The sequence below is a fragment of the Pseudophryne corroboree genome, chromosome 6 (assembly GCF_028390025.1).
Source record: "Pseudophryne corroboree isolate aPseCor3 chromosome 6, aPseCor3.hap2, whole genome shotgun sequence".
Lineage (NCBI taxonomy): Eukaryota > Metazoa > Chordata > Amphibia > Anura > Myobatrachidae > Pseudophryne > Pseudophryne corroboree.
Window position 1 is genome coordinate 568,704,553 of NC_086449.1, and position 20,731 is coordinate 568,725,283.

At 48.0% G+C, this 20,731-nt stretch overlaps 1 pseudogene; it reads right to left on the reverse strand.

The window, feature by feature from the left end:
* Positions 1–15,583: 15,583 nt before the first annotated feature.
* LOC134937698 (5S ribosomal RNA) lies at positions 15,584–15,702 on the reverse strand (annotated as a pseudogene).
* Between the last annotated feature and the right edge of the window lie 5,029 nt (positions 15,703–20,731).

Genomic DNA, 20,731 nt, shown 5'->3' on the forward strand with positions numbered 1-20,731 from the left:
TAGAGATAAACTCCAGGGTTTTTTGGATACCTGTATGTCCGGCAAAGCGGGAAGCATGGGCCCAATGCATGAGCTTCACAAAACTTTTCCCTGATGGGGGCGTAGAGTCCATCCCTACCGTGGAGAATGCCAACGGACTTATAATAGGATGCTTGTCTGAAGACTCTGACTCATTTTCTTGCTCCCATGAGCGGGAAAGGGCATCGGCCTTGCGATTCTGAGAGCCCGGACAGAACTGGAGTTTAAAGTCGAACCTGGAAAAGAAAAGTGCCCATCTGGCCTGACGAGGGTTGAGACATTGTGCGGCTTTCAGATATAGAAGGTTCTTGTGGTCTGTAAGGATGGTGATTGAATGAGAAGCTCCCTCCAACAGATATCTCCACTCCTCTAGAGCGAGCTTGATGGCTAGCAACTCCTGGTCGCCAATGGCATAGTTGCGCTCCGCTCGGGAGAACTTCCGTGAGAAGAAACTGCAAGGATGTAAATGGCCATCTTTAGCCCTCTGAGATAACACCGCTCCTACTCCAACGGAGGAGGCATCCACCTCTAGGATGAAAGGAGAGTCGATGTCAGGCTGTTTCAGGACAGGCGCAGAGATGAACCTCTGTTTTAAAAGATGAAAAGCTTGCATGGCTTCTTCAGACCACTTGGACGGGTTAGTACCCTTCTTGGTGAAAGCAGTAATAGGCGCCACAATGGTGGAAAAGTCTCGTATAAACTTTCGGTAATAATTGGCGAACCCTAAGAACCTCTGGACCCCTTTGAGGGTTAAGGGTACCGGCCAATTCTGGATTGCTTGTAGTTTCTCAGGATCCATCTCTAGTCCGGAACCGGACACAATGTACCCTAGAAACGGAATGGACTTGACTTCAAAGACGCATTTCTCTAATTTGCAATAGAGATGATTGACACGGAGACGGGACAGAACCTCCTTTACCCAAAAACGATGTTCCTCTAAATTGTTGGCAAAAATGAGGATATCATCTAGATCAGGCTTGTCCAACCCGCGGCCCGCGGGCCGCATGCGGCCCAAGTCGGCTAGTAATGCGGCCCAGGAGCAGCGCTGCAGCAGAGGTTTTTTTTTCCCAGTACGGACACCACATGTGAGGCTGAGCCGGCCCCAGCAGGCTGTCAGCACATCCTGATTGGATTGCTGCTGCTGGGACCAGCACCAGCTCACGCCCTCTCCGCTGTCAGTCACAGTGTAGCATTCCTCCGCTGCATAGCGGCACACGTGACTGAGCAGCGCGAGAGTAGAGGAGCCCAGCGGAGAAGTTGGTTGTACAAGAACACGTAAGTGAGCCGGGGGTGGGTGTCTGTCCGTGGCCGCGCCGCTGTACAGTGTCCCGGGGGGGGGGGGGGATCAAGATCTGAAGTCCTGCGCCGCTGTACAGTGTCCGGGGAAGGAAAGGGGGGGGAATCAAGATCTGAAGTCCGTGGCCGCGGCCTGCGCCGCTGTACAGTGTCCTGTACAGACGTCCCTCCCGTAGTACAGCAGAGAGGAGCGGCGGACGGAGACGGAGGCAGCGCTGCAGGAGCGGTAAGTATGTGTCTGTGTGTGTGTGTGTTTTTTTACAGCTACAAGGGGCACAGTACAAGGGCGCAGCTACAAGGGGCACAGTACAAGGGGGCAGCTACAGGGCCACAACTACAAGGGGCACAGTACAAGGGGGCAGCTACAAGGGGCACAGTACAAGGGGGCAGCTACAGGGCCACAACTACAAGGGGCACAGTACAAGGGGGCAGCTACAAGGGGCACAGTACAAGGGGGCAGCTACAGGGCCACAACTACAAGGGGCACAGTACAAGGGGGCAGCTACAAGGGGCACAGTACAAGGGGGCAGCTACAGGGCCACAACTACAAGGGGCACAGTACAAGGGGGCAGCTACAAGGGGCACAGTACAAGGGGGCAGCTACAGGGCCACAACTACAAGGGGCACAGTACAAGGGGGCAGCTACAGGGCCACAACTACAAGGGGCACAGTACAAGGGGGCAGCTACAGGGCCACAACTACAAGGGGCACAGTACAAGGGGGCAGCTAGTGCTACAGGGCCACAACTACAAGGGGCACAGTACAAGGGGGCAGCTACAGGGGCACAACTACAAGGGGCACAGTACAAGGGGCGCAGCTACAGGGGCACAACTACAAGGGGCACAGTACAAGGGGCGCAGCTACAGGGGCACAACTACAAGGGGCGCAGCTACAGGGGCACAACTACAAGGGGCACAGCTACAAGGGGGCAGCTACAGGGGCACAACTACAAGGGGCGCAGCTACAGGGGCACAGCTACAAGGGGCGCAGCTACAGGGGCACAACTACAAGGGGCGCAGCTACAGGGGCACAGCTACAAGGGGCGCAGCTACAGGGGCACAACTACAAGGGGCGCAGCTACAGGGGCACAGCTACAAGGGGCACAGTACAAGGGGCGCAGCTACAGGGGCACAACTACAAGGGGCACAGTACAAGGGGCGCAGCTACAGGGGCACAACTACAAGGGGCGCAGCTATAGTGGCACAGCTACAAGGGGCGCAGCTACAGGGGCACAACTATAAGGGACGCAGCTACAGGGGCACAGCTACAAGGGGCACAGTACAAGGGGCGCAGCTACAGGGGCACAACTACAAGGGGCACAGTACAAGGGGCGCAGCTACAGGGGCACAACTACAAGGGGCGCAGCTATAGTGGCACAGCTACAAGGGGCGCAGCTACAGGGGCACAACTACAAGGGACGCAGCTACAGGGGCACAGCTACAAGGGGCACAGTACAAGGGGCGCAGCTACAGGGGCACAACTACAAGGGGCACAACTACAAGGGGCACAGTACAAGGGGCACAGCTACAGGGGCACAACTACAAGGGGCACAGTACAAGGGGCACAGCTACAGGGGCACAACTACAAGGGGCGAACGTCTTCCCGCGTCAGTGAGGGCATAATATTCATTCATTCGTTTGTAAGTATATTTTTCATTTTTATAGGTACCGACCCTTTTGGATTCTACTGGACAAGTGGTCGTGACCGGCGTGGGATGTAGGTAAGTAATCTGCCTCTCATTCAGGTATCGTTACTGTTATTTTATTTTATGTGCGGCCCAAACCAAATTTTCATCTTCTAATGTGGCCCAGGGAAGGTGAAAGGTTGGACACCCCTGATCTAGATAGACCACGACATGACGGTATAGAATGTCTCTGAAGATCTCATTGACGAAATGCTGGAAGACAGCTGGAGCATTGCTCAATCCGAAGGGCATGACGAGGTACTCATAATGTCCGTCACAGGTGTTAAATGCGGTCTTCCACTCGTCACCCTCACGGATCCGGATGAGATTGTATGCACCTCTCAAGTCCAGCTTTGTAAAGATGGTAGCTCCGCTAACTCTGTCAAAGAGCTCAGTAATCAGGGGTAAAGGATAGCGGTTCTTGATGGTAATGTCGTTCAAACCTCTGTAGTCGATGCACGGCCGCCATCTTTCTTTTTTACAAAAAAGAAGCCTGCGCCGGCTGGAGAAGAAGAAGGTCGAATGAACCCCTTTGCTAGGTTCTCTTTAATGTATTCCTCCATAGAATGCGTCTCGGGCAGAGACAACGGATAAGTTCGGCCTCGAGGTGGAACCTTCCCTGGAACGAGATCAATCGGACAGTCCCATTCTCTATGAGGAGGAAGGATATCAGCAGAAGCTTTACTGAACACATCCGTGAAATCTTGATATGGAGGAGGTGGAACATCAGACGACCGGGGGGAGGAAGAACAGACAGGCAACACTTTAAACAAATATGTCTCAGCACAGGAGGGACCCCATGCCAGGATTTGCGTAGTCGTCCAATCAATTGTAGGATTGTGAAGACGGAGCCATGGAAGGCCCAGGACCACAGGATGTGTGGCTCTTGGAATCACTAAAAGTGAAATAAGTTCGGAATGAAGAACTCCCACTCTCAGACGAACTGGTAGAGTCCTTAGAGCAATAACTGTATCAAAAATTTTACTGCCATCCACGGCAGTTAAGGAAAAGGAGGAAGGAAGTCTCTCGGTGGGTAGGGACCACCGTTTAACATAGGCTTCGGTAATAAAGTTCCCAGCTGCTCCGGAATCCAGGAGGGCAATGACGTTCTGATAACGTTGAGCAATTTGAAGCGAGACTGGGAGATTACAATCTTGAGGAGATGGAGAGGAGATCATTACTCCTAGCCGGCCCTCTCCTTGGCGAGCTAGGATTTGAAGTTTCCCGGACGTTTGGGACAGGCATGAATAGTGTGAGACGGGGCTGCACAATACAGACAGAGAGACTCAGAGAGACGTCTTCGGCGCTCAGCAGGAGTTAAACGGGAACGGCCAATTTGCATGGGTTCATCTTTAGTTGGTGACAGTTGGCGAGGAGGAGGAGCAGAAGATTTTGGAGCAGATGATCTTCCACGCTCAGTTGCTCTCTCTCTGAAACGTAAGTCAACTTTTGTACAAAGTGAGATTAGCTCATCTAACTTGGAGGGTAAGTCTCTGGTAGCTAACTCATCTTTAATACGCTCGGATAAACCATGCCAGAATGCAGCATACAGGGCCTCGTCGTTCCATGCCAGTTCAGATGCCAGGATCTGGAACTGTATAAGATATTGTCCTACAGTATGTGATCCCTGGCATAAACGGAGAATCTCAGATGAAGCTGAAGTTACCCGGCCTGGCTCGTCGAAGATACGCCTGAATGTTGACACGAATGCAGTGTAAGAAGATAGCAGGGTGTCGGACCTCTCCCATAACGGTGATGCCCAGTCAAGGGCTGAGCCACTGAGAAGTGAGATGATGTAGGCAATTTTTGTACGGTCACTGGGAAAATTGCCAGGTTGTAGCTCAAACTGAATCTCACACTGGTTGAGAAATCCCCTGCAGAATCTTGGAGATCCGTCAAATTTTGCTGGCGTTGGAAGATGAAGACGTGGAGCAGAAACGGGTAAGGTGGGTGGGGTTATAGTTGGAGTCACTGTGGTTGACGCCCCAGATGCGCCTGATCCACGGAGAGTTGTCTGAATCCCATCCAGCCGAGTAGAGAAATCCTGGAGACAGCGGATGATGTGGCCCTGTGGCCCTGTGCAGATCCCCCTCCGTCGATCCTGCGCTGTCTTCTGAAGGAGGTGTCACAACTGAGGGCCTGAGCTGACGGAAGGCAGCCTCAGTTGTAGGGGCTGAGATGTACCGGAACCTGGGAGGTTGTATCAGACCCCTGGACATGTAAGTAACATGAAGAGAAACCGCCCGAAGGCGTGACCACGACAACTTGAGTAAAAGTCAATGATATTTATTTATGACAAACTCCATGCATCACAGTAGCAGTAAAAAGTAACATAAAAATCAGCAGAGAAATAATAATACAGTTCCTGGGTACTACAGGGTGGCAGGGGCCACAGAGCTCTGGTGGTATGAGACAGTTCTTATTATCTGCAAGTTGGAAAGTCCTTACCAGGCTCAACTGTAGCAATGAGGAAAGCCCAGGGTCGTACCAGCTGATGTTCCAGGGAAAGCTGGACTGCTGTAGATAAAATGCTGCTGTGGGTACTGGTTAGAACCAGACAGGTGTTGGCACGGAGTGGATACTGGCTGGGACCAGTTAAATAATAAATAAAGCTTGAGAGCGATGCAATGTAGATGAAATGTAGAATTTGAGAGCGGAGAAATAATAATACCGGTGGAGAGTGGTAAACTGCAGAAAGGACACCGGCCCTTTAAGAGAAGCTGTACACTGCTGGAAGCTGAGCTGGAAGCAGGTGATGTTGTAGCTGGAAACAGGTGAGTCCAGAATGGATCGGAGAGTCAGGCTACACCGCAGATGGAATGCTGGTGCGGGTCTCTATAGCAGAAGTCTGGAGACAGGAGCTGGAACCTGGAAGACATTCACAGAAGAGAGACAAACTGGAACTAGGTTTGACAACCAAAGCACTGACGCCTTCCTTGCTCAGGCACAACCTATTTATACCTGCAGCAAGGAAGGCATTGGCTAGGCAATTATGCAAATTAATAATACTGACAACGGATTGGTAGGAATGATCAGCTGACAAAATCCAAGATGGCTGCGCCCATGCAGACACTTGGAGGGAAGTTTGGATTGTAATCCATGTGGTCTGGAAAACAGTAATGGCGGCGCCGGCCACCGGAGACAGGAGACGCCAGGCTGACAGATGCACATCCGACCACGCGGACACAGCGGAGGCCGCGGCTGACGTAATCGCCACTCTGAATGCAGAAGCTCAGGGACGGCGGCGGAGGCCGCGGGAGACGCCATGCCAGATGTATAAGGCGTTACTGTGACTGCGTCCAGAGAGACAGGAGAGGATGCGGGAATGTGCACATCAGGATAACAGATGGGATCCGGCCCTGGAGCGCTGAGCCAGCCTTAGGAGGCATCTGATAGGTAAGAAATGGCGTCCAGATACCCGGATCGTGACAGGAGGGACATGGAGCGCACAGCGCGCGCCTCTCCTGTGTCCCTCCTGCATCTCCGGCGGCCGCGGCGGGTCTATTAAAGGAAGTGCCGGTTCGTGATCAGAGGTCACGAACGGGTACTTCCTTTAATACACCCGCCGCTGCCGCCGGAGATGCAGGAGGGACACAGGAGAGGCGCGCGCTGTGCGCTCCGTGTCCCTCCTTCACACTGCTCTGCCTGTCACACTGACTGACTCGAGTATAAGCCGAGGTGGCTTTTTCAGCACAAAAAAAAGTGCTGAAAAAGTCGGCTTATACTCGAGTATATACGGTATATATATATATATATATATATATATATATCGTCAAAATGTATAAGAGTGCGCTTATATATATATATATATATATATAAATAATACTGTTATACTTCCCATCAATTGTAACAAAAATAATTCCTAGATTACAACAAACAAGCATTACTGTATTGTCATAAAGAACCATAGTTTGAAGAAGTGTCTGGTTTCTAAATGAACTGTTTTCAGTTCCTGATTCTTGCTAATCTGTATACTGAGAATTATCATTACAATGTTTCAGAAATTCCTGACAGATGGCTCAGCAGCACGTTGTGTCATTTCCTAGTCACTCAGATTGACACAATACCTCACAACCTCAATAGCTGGATTGTGCTGAATGTTTGCAGAAAATGTATCTCATAGAAATAATCATTCTCACTGTTCATAGGATAAAATATGTAATAACACATGTATATTAGAAATCATTGTGTAGTGGTTTCTTGTTGGTTCCATTGGCCTAAAATTATATGCCGTACAGTTTGATAAACCACTAATCTCTCACCAGCCCACAGGGTGGGGTCACATGCAGAACTGCTTATGAAATTAATTTCCTCACATTGGTTCTTTAGCTTCCTAGTGCTAGTGATATAGCAGTTTATGATTTAAATTAGTCTATGCAGGGCTGGCTCCAGGCCTACTAGCATCCTGAGTGAGATTTTTTTTTAAGCTCCCCCCTCAATACGCATGCTGCTCCTGGAAAAGTGAGCATGGCCTCGCAACTTTATATTATGTTATCAAGTTATAAATATATATATATATATATATATATATATTATCACACTGCCCTCTACACACACTCAATTAGCAGCCTCACACATAATGCCCACAGTAATGCTCCTTACACATACTGCCCCCAGCAATGCCCCTTAAACATAATGCCCACAGTAGTGCCAGAAACACATAATGTCCCCAGTATAGAGTCAGATACACAAAAAAGCTTCCAGTATAGTCAGATACACATAATGCCCCCAGTATAGAGTCAGATAAACATAATGCCCCCAGTATAGTGCCAGTTTCACATAATGCCTACACTATAGTGCCAGATACACATAATGCCCCACAGTATAGTGCCAGTTACACATAATGTTCCAGTATAGTGCCAGATACATATAACACCCCCAGTATAGTGCGTTACACATAATGCCCCCAGTATAGTGCCAGTTACACATAATGCCCACACTATAGTGCCAGATACACATAATGTCCCCAGTATAGTGCCAGATACACATAATGTCCCCAGTATAGTGCCAGATACACATAACGCCCCCAGTATAGTGCGTTACACATAATGCCCCCAGTAAAGAGTTAGATACACATACTGCCCCAGTATAGTGCATACACATAGTTTTCCAGTATAGTGCCAGATACACAGGGCTACATTCAAAATGCTAGCGGTTGGGATCCCAGTGTTCAGGAGATCGTCACTGGAATCCCGACATCTGACATTTTACCATCAGCCAAAATCCAGATATCACAACACCACCCCTCCACCGTAATTCCCACTCGGTTGGTGGGTCCACACCACTAACCGAGTGGAAATAGAGCCTGTGGACCAAAGCATGGCTAGTGCAGCAAGCATGCGAGGGAACTCACTGCCGGTATACTGGCAGGTGGAATGTCGCTGTCGGTATACTAAAAATATTTGCATGTTTATATCACACCTAGCCTCAGGAGCCTCTGAGCAGCGACATAAACGCTGTCTGGACATGGATGCAAGGAGCCGGGGACGGTTGTTGGATGCAGAGGCAGGCATTTCCAATATGGCACGGGTTCATGAGTCAATCAAAGACCGTGTTCCGACAACCAATCAGGAGCCACCCTTGCTGGTCTACAAGCTCTGCTCTGATTGGCTGACAAACCAGCGCCATATTTAAGATGCCTGACGGCTGACGTTCCACCCTTAGGAACTCGGCGCCCTGCATGGTCACTCCTAAGGAACATGCCTGGAGCCGGCCCTAAGTCTATGATTGGTTTGTGATGTCTTTTCAAAAGCTTCCGCTACTTGCTACAGTATATAGTATTTAAAAAAATATATATATATTAGTGATGAGCGGGTTCGGTTCCTCGGAATCCGAACCCGCCCGAACTTCAGCTTTTTTTACACGGATCCGAGCGACTCGGATCTTCCCGCCTTGCTCGGTTAACCCGAGCGCGCCCGAACGTCATCATGACGCTGTCGGATTCTCGCGAGGCTCGGATTCTATCGCGAGACTCGGATTCTATATAAGGAGCCGCGCGTCGCCGCCATTTTACACGTGCATTGAGATTGATAGTGAGAGGACGTGGCTGGCGTCCTCTCCGTTTAGAGAAGAAATAGATAGGAGAGTGAGAGTGAGACAGTGACACTTCATTTACTGGAGCTTAGGAGGAGTACTCAGACAGAGAGTGCAGAATTTTGCTGATAGTATTAGTTAGTTATACTAGTGACAGAGTGAGACAGTGACACTTCATTTACTGGAGCTTAGGAGGAGTACTCAGACAGAGAGTGCAGAATTTTGCTGATAGTATTAGTTAGTTATACTAGTGACTGACCAGTGACCACCAGTGCAGTTTTATATTATTTAATATAATCCGTTCTCTGCCTGAAAAAACGATACACAGTGACTCAGTCACATACCATATCTGTGCTCAGCCCAGTGTGCTGCTGCATCATCTATGTATAATATCTGACTGTGCTCACACAGCTTAATTGTGGGGGAGACTGGGGAGCAGTTAGGTTATAGCAGGAGCCAGGAGTACATATTAAAATTAAACAGTGCACACTTTTTTTCTGCAGGAGTGCCACTGCCAGTGTGACTGACCAGTGACCTGACCACCAGTATATAGTATACTATATTGTATTGTGAATGTCTGCCTGTAAAAGTTAAACACACGTCGTGTGACTTGTGTGGTGTTTTTTTATTCTATAAAATAAAAAACTCATTCTGCTGACAGACAGTGTCCAGCAGGTCCGTCATTATATAATATATACCTGTCCGGCTGCAGTAGTGATATATATACATTTTTTATATCATTATTTATCATCCAGTCGCAGCAGACACAGTACGGTAGTTCACGGCTGTAGCTACCTCTGTGTCGGCACTCGGCAGTCCATCCATAATTGTATACCACCTACCCGTGGTTTTTTTTTTCTTTCTTCTTTATACATACTACATCTCATTATCATCCAGTCTATATTAGCAGCAGACACAGTACAGTACGGTAGTCCACGGCTGTAGCTACCTCTGTGTCGGCACTCGGCAGTCCGTCCATAATTGTATACCACCTACCCGTGGTTTTTTTTTTCTTTCTTCTTTATACATACTACATCTCATTATCAACCAGTCTATATTAGCAGCAGACACAGTACGGTAGTCCACGGCTGTAGCTACCTCTGTGTCGGCACTCGTCAGTCCATCCATAATTGTATACCACCTACCCGTGGTTTTTTTTTTCTTTCTTCTTTATACATACTACATCTCATTATCATCCAGTCTATATTAGCAGCAGACACAGTACAGTACGGTAGTCCACGGCTGTAGCTACCTCTGTGTCGGCACTCGGCAGTCCATCCATAATTGTATACCACCTACCCATGGTTTTTTTTTCTTTCTTCTTTATACATACATACTACATCTCTTTATCAACCAGTCTATATTAGCAGCAGACACAGTACAGTAGTCCACGGCTGTAGCTACCTCTGTGTCGGCACTCGGCAGTCCATCCATAATTGTATACCACCTACCCGTGGTTTCTTTTTCTTTCTTCTTTATACATACATACTACATCTCTTTATCAACCAGTCTATATTAGCAGCAGACACAGTACGGTAGTCCACGGCTGTAGCTACCTCTGTGTCGGCACTCGGCAGTCCGTCCATAATTGTATACCACCTACCCGTGGTTTTTTTTTCTTTCTTCTTTATACATACATACTACATCTCTTTATCAACCAGTCTATATTAGCAGCAGACACAGTACGGTAGTCCACGGCTGTAGCTACCTCTGTGTCGGCACTCGGCAGTCCATCCATAATTGTATACCACCTACCCGTGTTTTTTTTTTTCTTTCTTCTTTATACATACTACATCTCATTATCATCCAGTCTATATTAGCAGCAGACACAGTACAGTACGGTAGTCCACGGCTGTAGCTACCTCTGTGTCGGCACTCGGCAGTCCATCCATAATTGTATACCACCTACCCGTGGTTTTTTTTTCTTTCTTCTTTATACATACATACTACATCTCTTTATCAACCAGTCTATATTAGCAGCAGACACAGTACGGTAGTCCACGGCTGTAGCTACCTCTGTGTCGGCACTCGGCAGTCCGTCCATAATTGTATACCACCTACCCGTGGTTTTTTTTTCTTTCTTCTTTATACATACATACTGCATCTCTTTATCAACCAGTCTATATTAGCAGCAGACACAGTACGGTAGTCCACGGCTGTAGCTACCTCTGTGTCGGCACTCGGCAGTCCATCCATAATTGTATACCACCTACCCGTGTTTTTTTTTTCTTTCTTCTTTATACATACATACTACATCTCTTTATCAACCAGTCTATATTAGCAGCAGACACAGTACGGTAGTCCACGGCTGTAGCTACCTCTGTGTCGGTTCTCGGCAGTCCGTCCATAATTGTATACCACCTACCCGTGGTTTTTTTTTCTTTCTTCTTTATACATACATACTACATCTCTTTATCAACCAGTCTATATTAGCAGCAGACACAGTACGGTAGTCCACGGCTGTAGCTACCTCTGTGTCGGCACTCGGCAGTCCATCCATAATTGTATACCACCTACCCGTGGTTTTTTTTTCTTTCTTCTTTATACATACTACATCTCATTATCATCCAGTCTATATTAGCAGCAGACACAGTACAGTACGGTAGTCCACGGCTGTAGCTACCTCTGTGTCGGCACTCGGCAGTCCATCCATAATTGTATACTAGTATCCATCCATCTCCATTGTTTACCTGAGGTGCCTTTTAGTTGTGCCTATTAAAATATGGAGAACAAAAATGTTGAGGTTCCAAAATTAGGGAAAGATCAAGATCCACTTCCACCTCGTGCTGAAGCTGCTGCCACTAGTCATGGCCGAGACGATGAAATGCCAGCAACGTCGTCTGCCAAGGCCGATGCCCAATGGCATAGTACAGAGCATGTCAAATCCAAAACACCAAATATCAGTAAAAAAAGGACTCCAAAACCTAAAATAAAATTGTCGGAGGAGAAGCGTAAACTTGCCAATATGCCATTTACCACACGGAGTGGCAAGGAACGGCTGAGGCCCTGGCCTATGTTCATGGCTAGTGGTTCAGCTTCACATGAGGATGGAGGCACTCAGGCTCTTGCTAGAAAAATGAAAAGACTCAAGCTGGCAAAAGCAGTAGCACCGCAAAGAACTGTGCGTTCTTCGAAATCCCAAATCCACAAGGAGTCCAATTGTGTCGGTTGCGATGCCTGACCTTCCCAACACTGGACGTGAAGAGCATGCGCCTTCCACCATTTGCACGCCCCCTGCAAGTGCTGGAAGGAGCACCCACAGTCCAGTTCCTGATAGTCAGATTGAAGATGTCAGTGTTGAAGTACACCAGGATGAGGAGGATATGGGTGTTGCTGGCGCTGGGGAGGAAATTGACCAGGAGGATTCTGATGGTGAGGTGGTTTGTTTAAGTCAGGCACCCGGGGAGACACCTGTTGTCCGTGGGAGGAATATGGCCGTTGACATGCCTGGTGAAAATACCAAAAAAATCAGCTCTTCGGTGTGGAAGTATTTCACCAGAAATGCGGACAACATTTGTCAAGCCGTGTGTTCCCTTTGTCAAGCTGTAATAAGTAGGGGTAAGGACGTTAACCACCTCGGAACATCCTCCCTTATACGTCACCTGCAGCGCATTCATAATAAGTCAGTGACAAGTTCAAAAACTTTGGCCGACAGCGGAAGCAGTCCACTGACCAGTAAATCCCTTCCTCTTGTAACCAAGCTCACGCAAACCACCCCACCAACTCCCTCAGTGTCAATTTCCTCCTTCCCCAGGAATGCCAATAGTCCTGCAGGCCATGTCACTGGCAATTCTGACGAGTCCTCTCCTGCCTGGGATTCCTCCGATGCATCCTTGCGTGTAACGCCTACTGCTGCTGGCGCTGCTGTTGTTGCTGCTGGGAGTCGATGGTCATCCCAGAGGGGACGTCGTAAGCCCACTTGTACTACTTCCAGTAAGCAATTGACTGTCCAACAGTCCTTTGCGAGGAAGATGAAATATCACAGCAGTCATCCTGCTGCAAAGCAGATAACTGAGGCCTTGACAACTATGTTGGTGTTAGACGTGCGTCCGGTATCCGCCGTTAGTTCACAGGGAACTAGACAATTTATTGAGGCAGTGTGCCCCCGTTACCAAATACCATCTAGGTTCCACTTCTCTAGGCAGGCGATACCGAGAATGTACACGGACGTCAGAAAAAGACTCACCAGTGTCCTAAAAAATGCAGTTGTACCCAATGTCCACTTAACCACGGACATGTGGACAAGTGGAGCAGGGCAGGGTCAGGACTATATGACTGTGACAGCCCACTGGGTAGATGTATGGACTCCCGCCGCAAGAACAGCAGCGGCGGCACCAGTAGCAGCATCTCGCAAACGCCAACTCTTTCCTAGGCAGGCTACGCTTTGTATCACCGCTTTCCAGAATACGCACACAGCTGAAAACCTCTTACGGCAACTGAGGAAGATCATCGCGGAATGGCTTACCCCAATTGGACTCTCCTGTGGATTTGTGGCATCGGACAACGCCAGCAATATTGTGTGTGCATTAAATATGGGCAAATTCCAGCACGTCCCATGTTTTGCACATACCTTGAATTTGGTGGTGCAGAATTTTTTAAAAAACGACAGGGGCATGCAAGAGATGCTGTCGGTGGCCAGAAGAATTGCGGGACACTTTCGGCGTACAGGCACCACGTACAGAAGACTGGAGCACCACCAAAAACTACTGAACCTGCCCTGCCATCATCTGAAGCAAGAAGTGGTAACGAGGTGGAATTCAACCCTCTATATGCTTCAGAGGTTGGAGGAGCAGCAAAAGGCCATTCAAGCCTATACAATTGAGCACGATATAGGAGGTGGAATGCACCTGTCTCAAGTGCAGTGGAGAATGATTTCAACGTTGTGCAAGGTTCTGATGCCCTTTGAACTTGCCACACGTGAAGTCAGTTCAGACACTGCCAGCCTGAGTCAGGTCATTCCCCTCATCAGGCTTTTGCAGAAGAAGCTGGAGACATTGAAGGAGGAGCTAACACGGAGCGATTCCGCTAGGCATGTGGGACTTGTGGATGGAGCCCTTAATTCGCTTAACAAGGATTCACGGGTGGTCAATCTGTTGAAATCAGAGCACTACATTTTGGCCACCGTGCTCGATCCTAGATTTAAAACCTACCTTGGATCTCTCTTTCCGGCAGACACAAGTCTGCTGGGGTTGAAAGACCTGCTGGTGAGAAAATTGTCAAGTCAAGCGGAACGCGACCTGTCAACATCTCCTCCTTCACATTCTCCCGCAACTGGGGGTGCGAGGAAAAGGCTCAGAATTCCGAGCCCACCCGCTGGCGGTGATGCAGGGCAGTCTGGAGCGACTGCTGATGCTGACATCTGGTCCGGACTGAAGGACCTGACAACGATTACGGACATGTCGTCTACTGTCACTGCATATGATTCTCTCAACATTGAAAGAATGGTGGAGGATTATATGAGTGACCGCATCCAAGTAGGCACGTCACACAGTCCGTACTTATACTGGCAGGAAAAAGAGGCAATTTGAAGGCCCTTGCACAAACTGGCTTTATTCTACCTAAGTTGCCCTCCCACAAGTGTGTACTCCGAAAGAGTGTTTAGTGCCGCCGCTCACCTTGTCAGCAATCGGCGTACGAGGTTACATCCAGAAAATGTGGAGAAGATGATGTTCATTAAAATGAATTATAATCAATTCCTCCGTGGAGACATTGACCAGCAGCAATTGCCTCCACAAAGTACACAGGGAGCTGAGATGGTGGATTCCAGTGGGGACGAATTGATAATCTGTGAGGAGGAGGATGATAAATATCTGCAGGTAGGCTTCATGGAGCCGGTGATTCTCATCCATGATTCTTTGGTATGTGTTTAGCATCCTATTATTGTCTGCCCTCATTAATTCCAGGGTGTTAGCCATTCTGGTGAGTTCTGTAGTTTACACTGGAGGTATACGGCACAGGTTATTTTGTATATCAATCAATCAAGCTGTAAGTACCAAAATAGAGTGATAGGAGTGAAGAAAAAACATTTTTTCTATTCAATATTTACTGTGGTGGTGCACCCTGAGTCAGTATTGAACTCTGTAGACAGAAGAAGAGAGAAGAAGACTCTTTTGTGGGTGCACTCTTAACATATCAGAAAAATGATAGTATTAAGAAATAAAGATCAGAAAAATTATTAAAATGAATTGAATTTTATTAACTTCATAGTAAAAGTAAGTAGTTTGGAGTATTAGTAACAATAACAATAACAATCATGAGCATTAAATAATGAATGTACACTGTCTGGGATAGGTCTGGATAGTTATAATGGTAATCCTTAATAGGAAGATACAATAAATTCACGGGTTTGTTTCAACAATATGCCTGTACATAACTGTACAGATTTGGATGTCATAAATCGCCTGTGTGCCCGAGCATCAATTGTGAGCGTATACTTGTTGGAACAGAATATCATTAATCGCCACAAATAGAGGATAAAGAACAGAATGGAACCAGAAAAAAAGGGTGAATCATCTATCACTGTTAGGCACTGAGCATACCAATCATCTCTGTACTCTACTATACTGGGTCTTCCTCAGGAGACTCTCACCAGAGTACTGACTCAGCCCAACACTGATTAGCTTCCAAGATCGGATGGATTTGGGCTTTTCCAGTGTGGTATGGTAGTAGAATTAGGGTAAATGATCTCTGCTAATCTGGGATCACTGATGAGAGTTCACAAAATATCAGAGAAGGATAAAAGTATATTGACAGAAAAAGTAAAAATTAGTGGATCAGCTGGCAGTGTTAGGGGGCCTCGCAACTTTATATTATGTTATCAAGTTATAAATATATATATTATCACACTGCCCTCTACACACAGTCAATTAGCAGCCTCACACATAATGCCCACAGTGTTGCTCCTTACACATACTGCCCCCAGTAATGCCCCTTAAACATAATGGCAGATACACATAATGTCCCCAGTATAGAGTCAGATACACATAATACTCCACTTATAGTCAGACACACATAATGCCCCCAGTATAGAGTCAGATACACATAATGTCCCCACTATAGTGCCAGATACACATAATGCCCCAGTATAGTGCCAGTTACACATAATGTTCCATTATAGTGCCAGATACACATAACGCCCCCAGTATAGTGCGTTACACATAATGCCCCCAGTATAGTGCCAGTTACACATAATGCCCCCAGTATAGTGCGTTACACATAATGCCCCCAGTAAAGAGTAAGATACACATACTGCCCCCAGTATAGTGCATACACATAGTGTTCCAGTATAGTGCCAGATACACAGGGATGCATTCAAAATGCTAGCGGTCGGGATCCCAGTGTTCAGGAGATCGCCACTGGAATCCCAACATCTGACATTTTACCAGCGGTCAAATTCCAGACATCACAACACCACCCCTCCACCGTAATTCCCACTCGGTTGGTGGGTCCACACCACCAACTGAGTGGAAATAGAGCCTGTGGACCAAAGCATGGCTAGTGCAGCAAGCATGCGAGGGAACTCGCTGCCGGTATACTGGCAGGCGGGATGCCGCTGTCGGTATACTGAAAATATTTGCATGTTTATAACACACCTAGCCTCCAATGATAATTGCTCCCATCTCCCACAAATGACAAAAGCCCTAATCTCTTCCATGGAGCAGGGGAGATCCCTCCCCCCCCCACCCTCATTATTGGCTATTGCATTGCAAAGACAGAGGCAGGCAGGGGGCACCTACCAGTGCAGCATCTTCCTTTCCTCCACAAGTCTTCTTCTTCCCTCACAGGGGCTACAGAAGTCCCCCTTCCCACAGTCATTGTCCCTGCCACAGGCAGTGCCAAGTGACGCCCCCCTCTCACCCCCATTCTTAACTGGAGAAGGAGCCAGCACCTGGTCCTGGAAGATAACAGTGGGAGCACCACAGCTGGTTCATCGACTTCATCCCACTGTTTCCTAGGCTGCCCCATTACCCCAGTCAGTGTCCCCCTCTCCCAGCTGCTGCTGCTGCTGCTGCTGCTACTGCCGGCTTGTTGTTACTATCCAGGGGGATTTGACCTTCAGCAGTCTCTGATCCTTCCATCACCTCTACTCTGACTCCTGCCAGGAAATAGTAGAGGCAGTCACGCACAAACAGCCTGCTCTGCCCCAGCCAGGGTGCTTCTGCGGGAGATCCGCTAGTGTGAGGGGAGCGCTATAAGGGCAGCCGGGGAGAGGAGATTTATGTTCCGAATTCAGGAGAGCATACAGAGGAGTGGGAGCAGAATGAAGGAGGAGCCTCTGAGCAGCGACATAAACGCTGTCTGGACATGGATGCAGGGAGCCGGGGACGGGTGTTGAATGTGGATGCAGGCATTTCAAATATGGCACCGGTTCATGAGTAAATTAAAGATCATGTTCCGACAGCCAATCAGGAGCTGCCATTGCTGGTCCACAAGCTCTGCTCTGATTGGCTGACGAACCAGCGCCATATTTAAGATACCTGACGGCTGACGTTCCACCCTTAGGAACTCGGCGCCCTGCGTGGTCACTCCTGAGGAACATGTCTGGAGCTGGCCCTAAGTCTATGATTGGTTTGTGATGTCTTTTCAAAAGCTTCCGCTACTTACTACAGTATATAGTATTTAAAAAAATATATATATATATTATTATTATTTTGTATTTATAAGGTGCCACAGAGGTTACGCTGCATTGTACACAGCAGCATAAGTACAAACTCATACAGACAAATTTAGAACAATACATAATTACAGGACATAGATTGCATAAGTCTGTGAAGAAAATAATGGGAAAGGGCCTTCTCAGAAAAGCTTACACGTTATAATAGATATGAGGGGCACAAGAGGGAGAAGTGAGCAGAGATGGGGAGTGCAGAGTTTGGGCAGTTGGAGGAGTGGGTGGTTACTGTGAATGAAAAAACAAGTTTTAAAGACATGTTAAACCGCTGGGAGGCTTACCGAGTATGACAGCGTGGGAGGGCATTCCAGAGATGGAAGTGGCATGGGAGAGAGAGGAATTAGGTAGGAAGTAAGGTGACATTTATTAGTACAGGTTTAGTATCCCTTATCCAAAATTCTTGGGACCAGAGGTATTTTGGATATCGGATTTTTCCGTATTTTGGAATAATTGCATACCATAATGAGATATCATGGTGATGGGACCTAAATATAAGCACAGAATGCATTTATGTTTCATATACACCTTATACACACAGCCTGAAGGTCATTTTAGACAATATTTTTTATAACTTTGTGTATTAAACAAAGTTTGTGTACATAGGCCCTCATTCCGAGTTGTTCGCTCGTTGCCGATTTTCGCTATATTGCGATTAGTCCAGAGGCGGATTGGCCATAGGGCTTACAGGGAAGATTCCCGGTGGGCCGACGCACCCGTGGGACCTGTTTTGTTTGAGGACATGTGGTCCTATTTATAGACATAATGAATAAGATGCCAAACAATTTGCATATATGAAAATGACTTTGCCACTTAGCCTGTGATTGCAGATGATCTAGTGTACTGTATGCTCTGTCTGCCTGCTTGGCTGACATATAAGATTGAGTGAATAGTGATTGGGATACGGTTGGTGTAATAAGCAAGAAAATATATCTTTCTAAAGAATTATATAGTTTCCTAAATTCTGAAGATGTATCATATAATGTGCTCATAATATTTAATTTTATTTCCTTTTAACTTCCCCCTTGATGCTAGACATGCCCACTATCTGGAAAGTCTTGGGGGGAGGGTGCTGCTGCCATGGCCCATAGCTAGACCTTACACCTCTGGTGCTGCCCAAGTGGGGCCACTAGTACAAATTTTTCCAGGGCCGCTTTTTGTTCCCAATCCGGCCCTGGATTAGTCGCTTACTGCACATGCGCAAGGTTCGCAGAGCGCATGCGCTTAGTTATTTTACACAAAAGTTAGGTATTTTACTCACGGCATAACGAGGATTTTTAATCGTTCTGGTGATCGTACTGTGATTGACAGGAAGTGGGTGTTTCTGGGCAGAAACTTGCCGTTTTCTGGGCGTGTGCGAAAAAACGCTGGCGTTTCTGGGAAAAACGCGGGAGTGTCTGAAGAAACGGGGGAGTGTCTGGGCGAACGCTGGGTGTGTTTGTGACGTCAAACCAGGAACGAAACTGACTGAACTGATCGCAATGGCTGAGTAAGTCTGGAGCTACTCAGAAACTGCTAAGAAATTTCTATTCGCAATTCTGCAAATCTTTCGTTCGCAATTCTGCTAAGCTAAGATACACTCCCAGAGGGCGGCGGCTTAGCGTGTGCAATGCTGCTAAAAGCAGCTAGCGAGCGAACAACTCGGAATGAGGGCCATAGAGTCATCAAAAAACAAAGGTTTCACTATCTTACTCTCACTCAAAAAAGTCTGTATTTCGGAATATTTGGATATGGGATACTCAACCTGTTGTCAGCATCAGGAGTCTTACCGGTACGCTGGGGCCGCGGGGCTGGCTTCTTTGGCGATGTGCGGGCATCGGCGGAGGTGGGCTGCTGCGCCGGATCCGTGGGCAGCAGTAGCGGCGGTGAGGGGGTCCGCTCGTGGCAGCGAGATGCCGCTACAGTGGGTCGCTCTTGCTGGGCCGTTGCTAGGAGACCAGGGGCAGTGAGCATTGTGGCTTTGCAAAAAGGGTCTGCATTACTGGGCGCCGCCATGTTGGAGACCAAGTTTTAAGCATAGTTCCTGTTTCCTGTTTCTTCCAGCCAATCCAGGGGAAGCTCTCCCTATAAAAGGGGGCTGGTTTAGGACAGGGATGCCAGTGCTTCAAGTTACAACCCTGTTGTAGGTGCTTTAGCCTGTGCTCCCAGGATTCCTGCTGTATTCTGGTTCCTCCTGATCCTGTTTGGTCGGTTCTCTGTTGCTGCTGCAGCCCTGCCGTTTCTAGCCTGCTACTGCCTGTGGAAGCGCCCCTGGGAAACCCGGTCCAGTAAGACTCTTTGGGCACAGTCGGCCCCGGGTCTTCTGCCTCGTCTTTCAAGCCACACTCCACAGATCTCCTTCACCAGCCACGCCTCTGTACCACTGACCACAGCCTGCAGATTATTATCTTCAGCCCCGTTTTCCAAACCACAGTACACAGTCCTTGTCTCAAGCCACGTCTTCAACCACCCTCCACAGTTCCACAGTTCATCATCTACAGTCTCGTCTTACAAATCACAGTCCACAGTTCTTCGCCTCCAGCCACGTCTTTAACCATCGTGCCCCAGCCTCGGTTCTAAACCTCAGCCCTGTACATAATAAATACTTTCCATTGACTCTCAAACCCCGCCTACGTTCTTCATTGCTCCGTGTTCCATGCGAAGGAACTATATTCAGCCCCCTCATCTGGTTCATTCACAGCCTGCTACCTCCTCGGGCAAATCTCAGCTGCCGGATCCTCAAACTCTGCTAGACGTGACACCTGTAGAGTGAAGTGTGTGAGAGAGAGTGTGTGATAAAAAGAGGCTATATGTATAGTGAAAAGGACAGTGGTTCATGGCTTTGTATTTGAGAGAGAGGAGTTTCAACATGTATTCTGTATGACACAGGGAGCCAGTGACAGGAAATAGAGGAGTGAGGCACAGGTACAGTGTTAGGATCTCCTGCTCTGTGCTGCCACGTCGCCATGGCAACCGGGAGGCAAGTGTTAGCGAAGTAACCTGAGCGCAGCTGTTACTCCGGTCCGGGTTTTTACTGTGTAGTGGTTACAGGC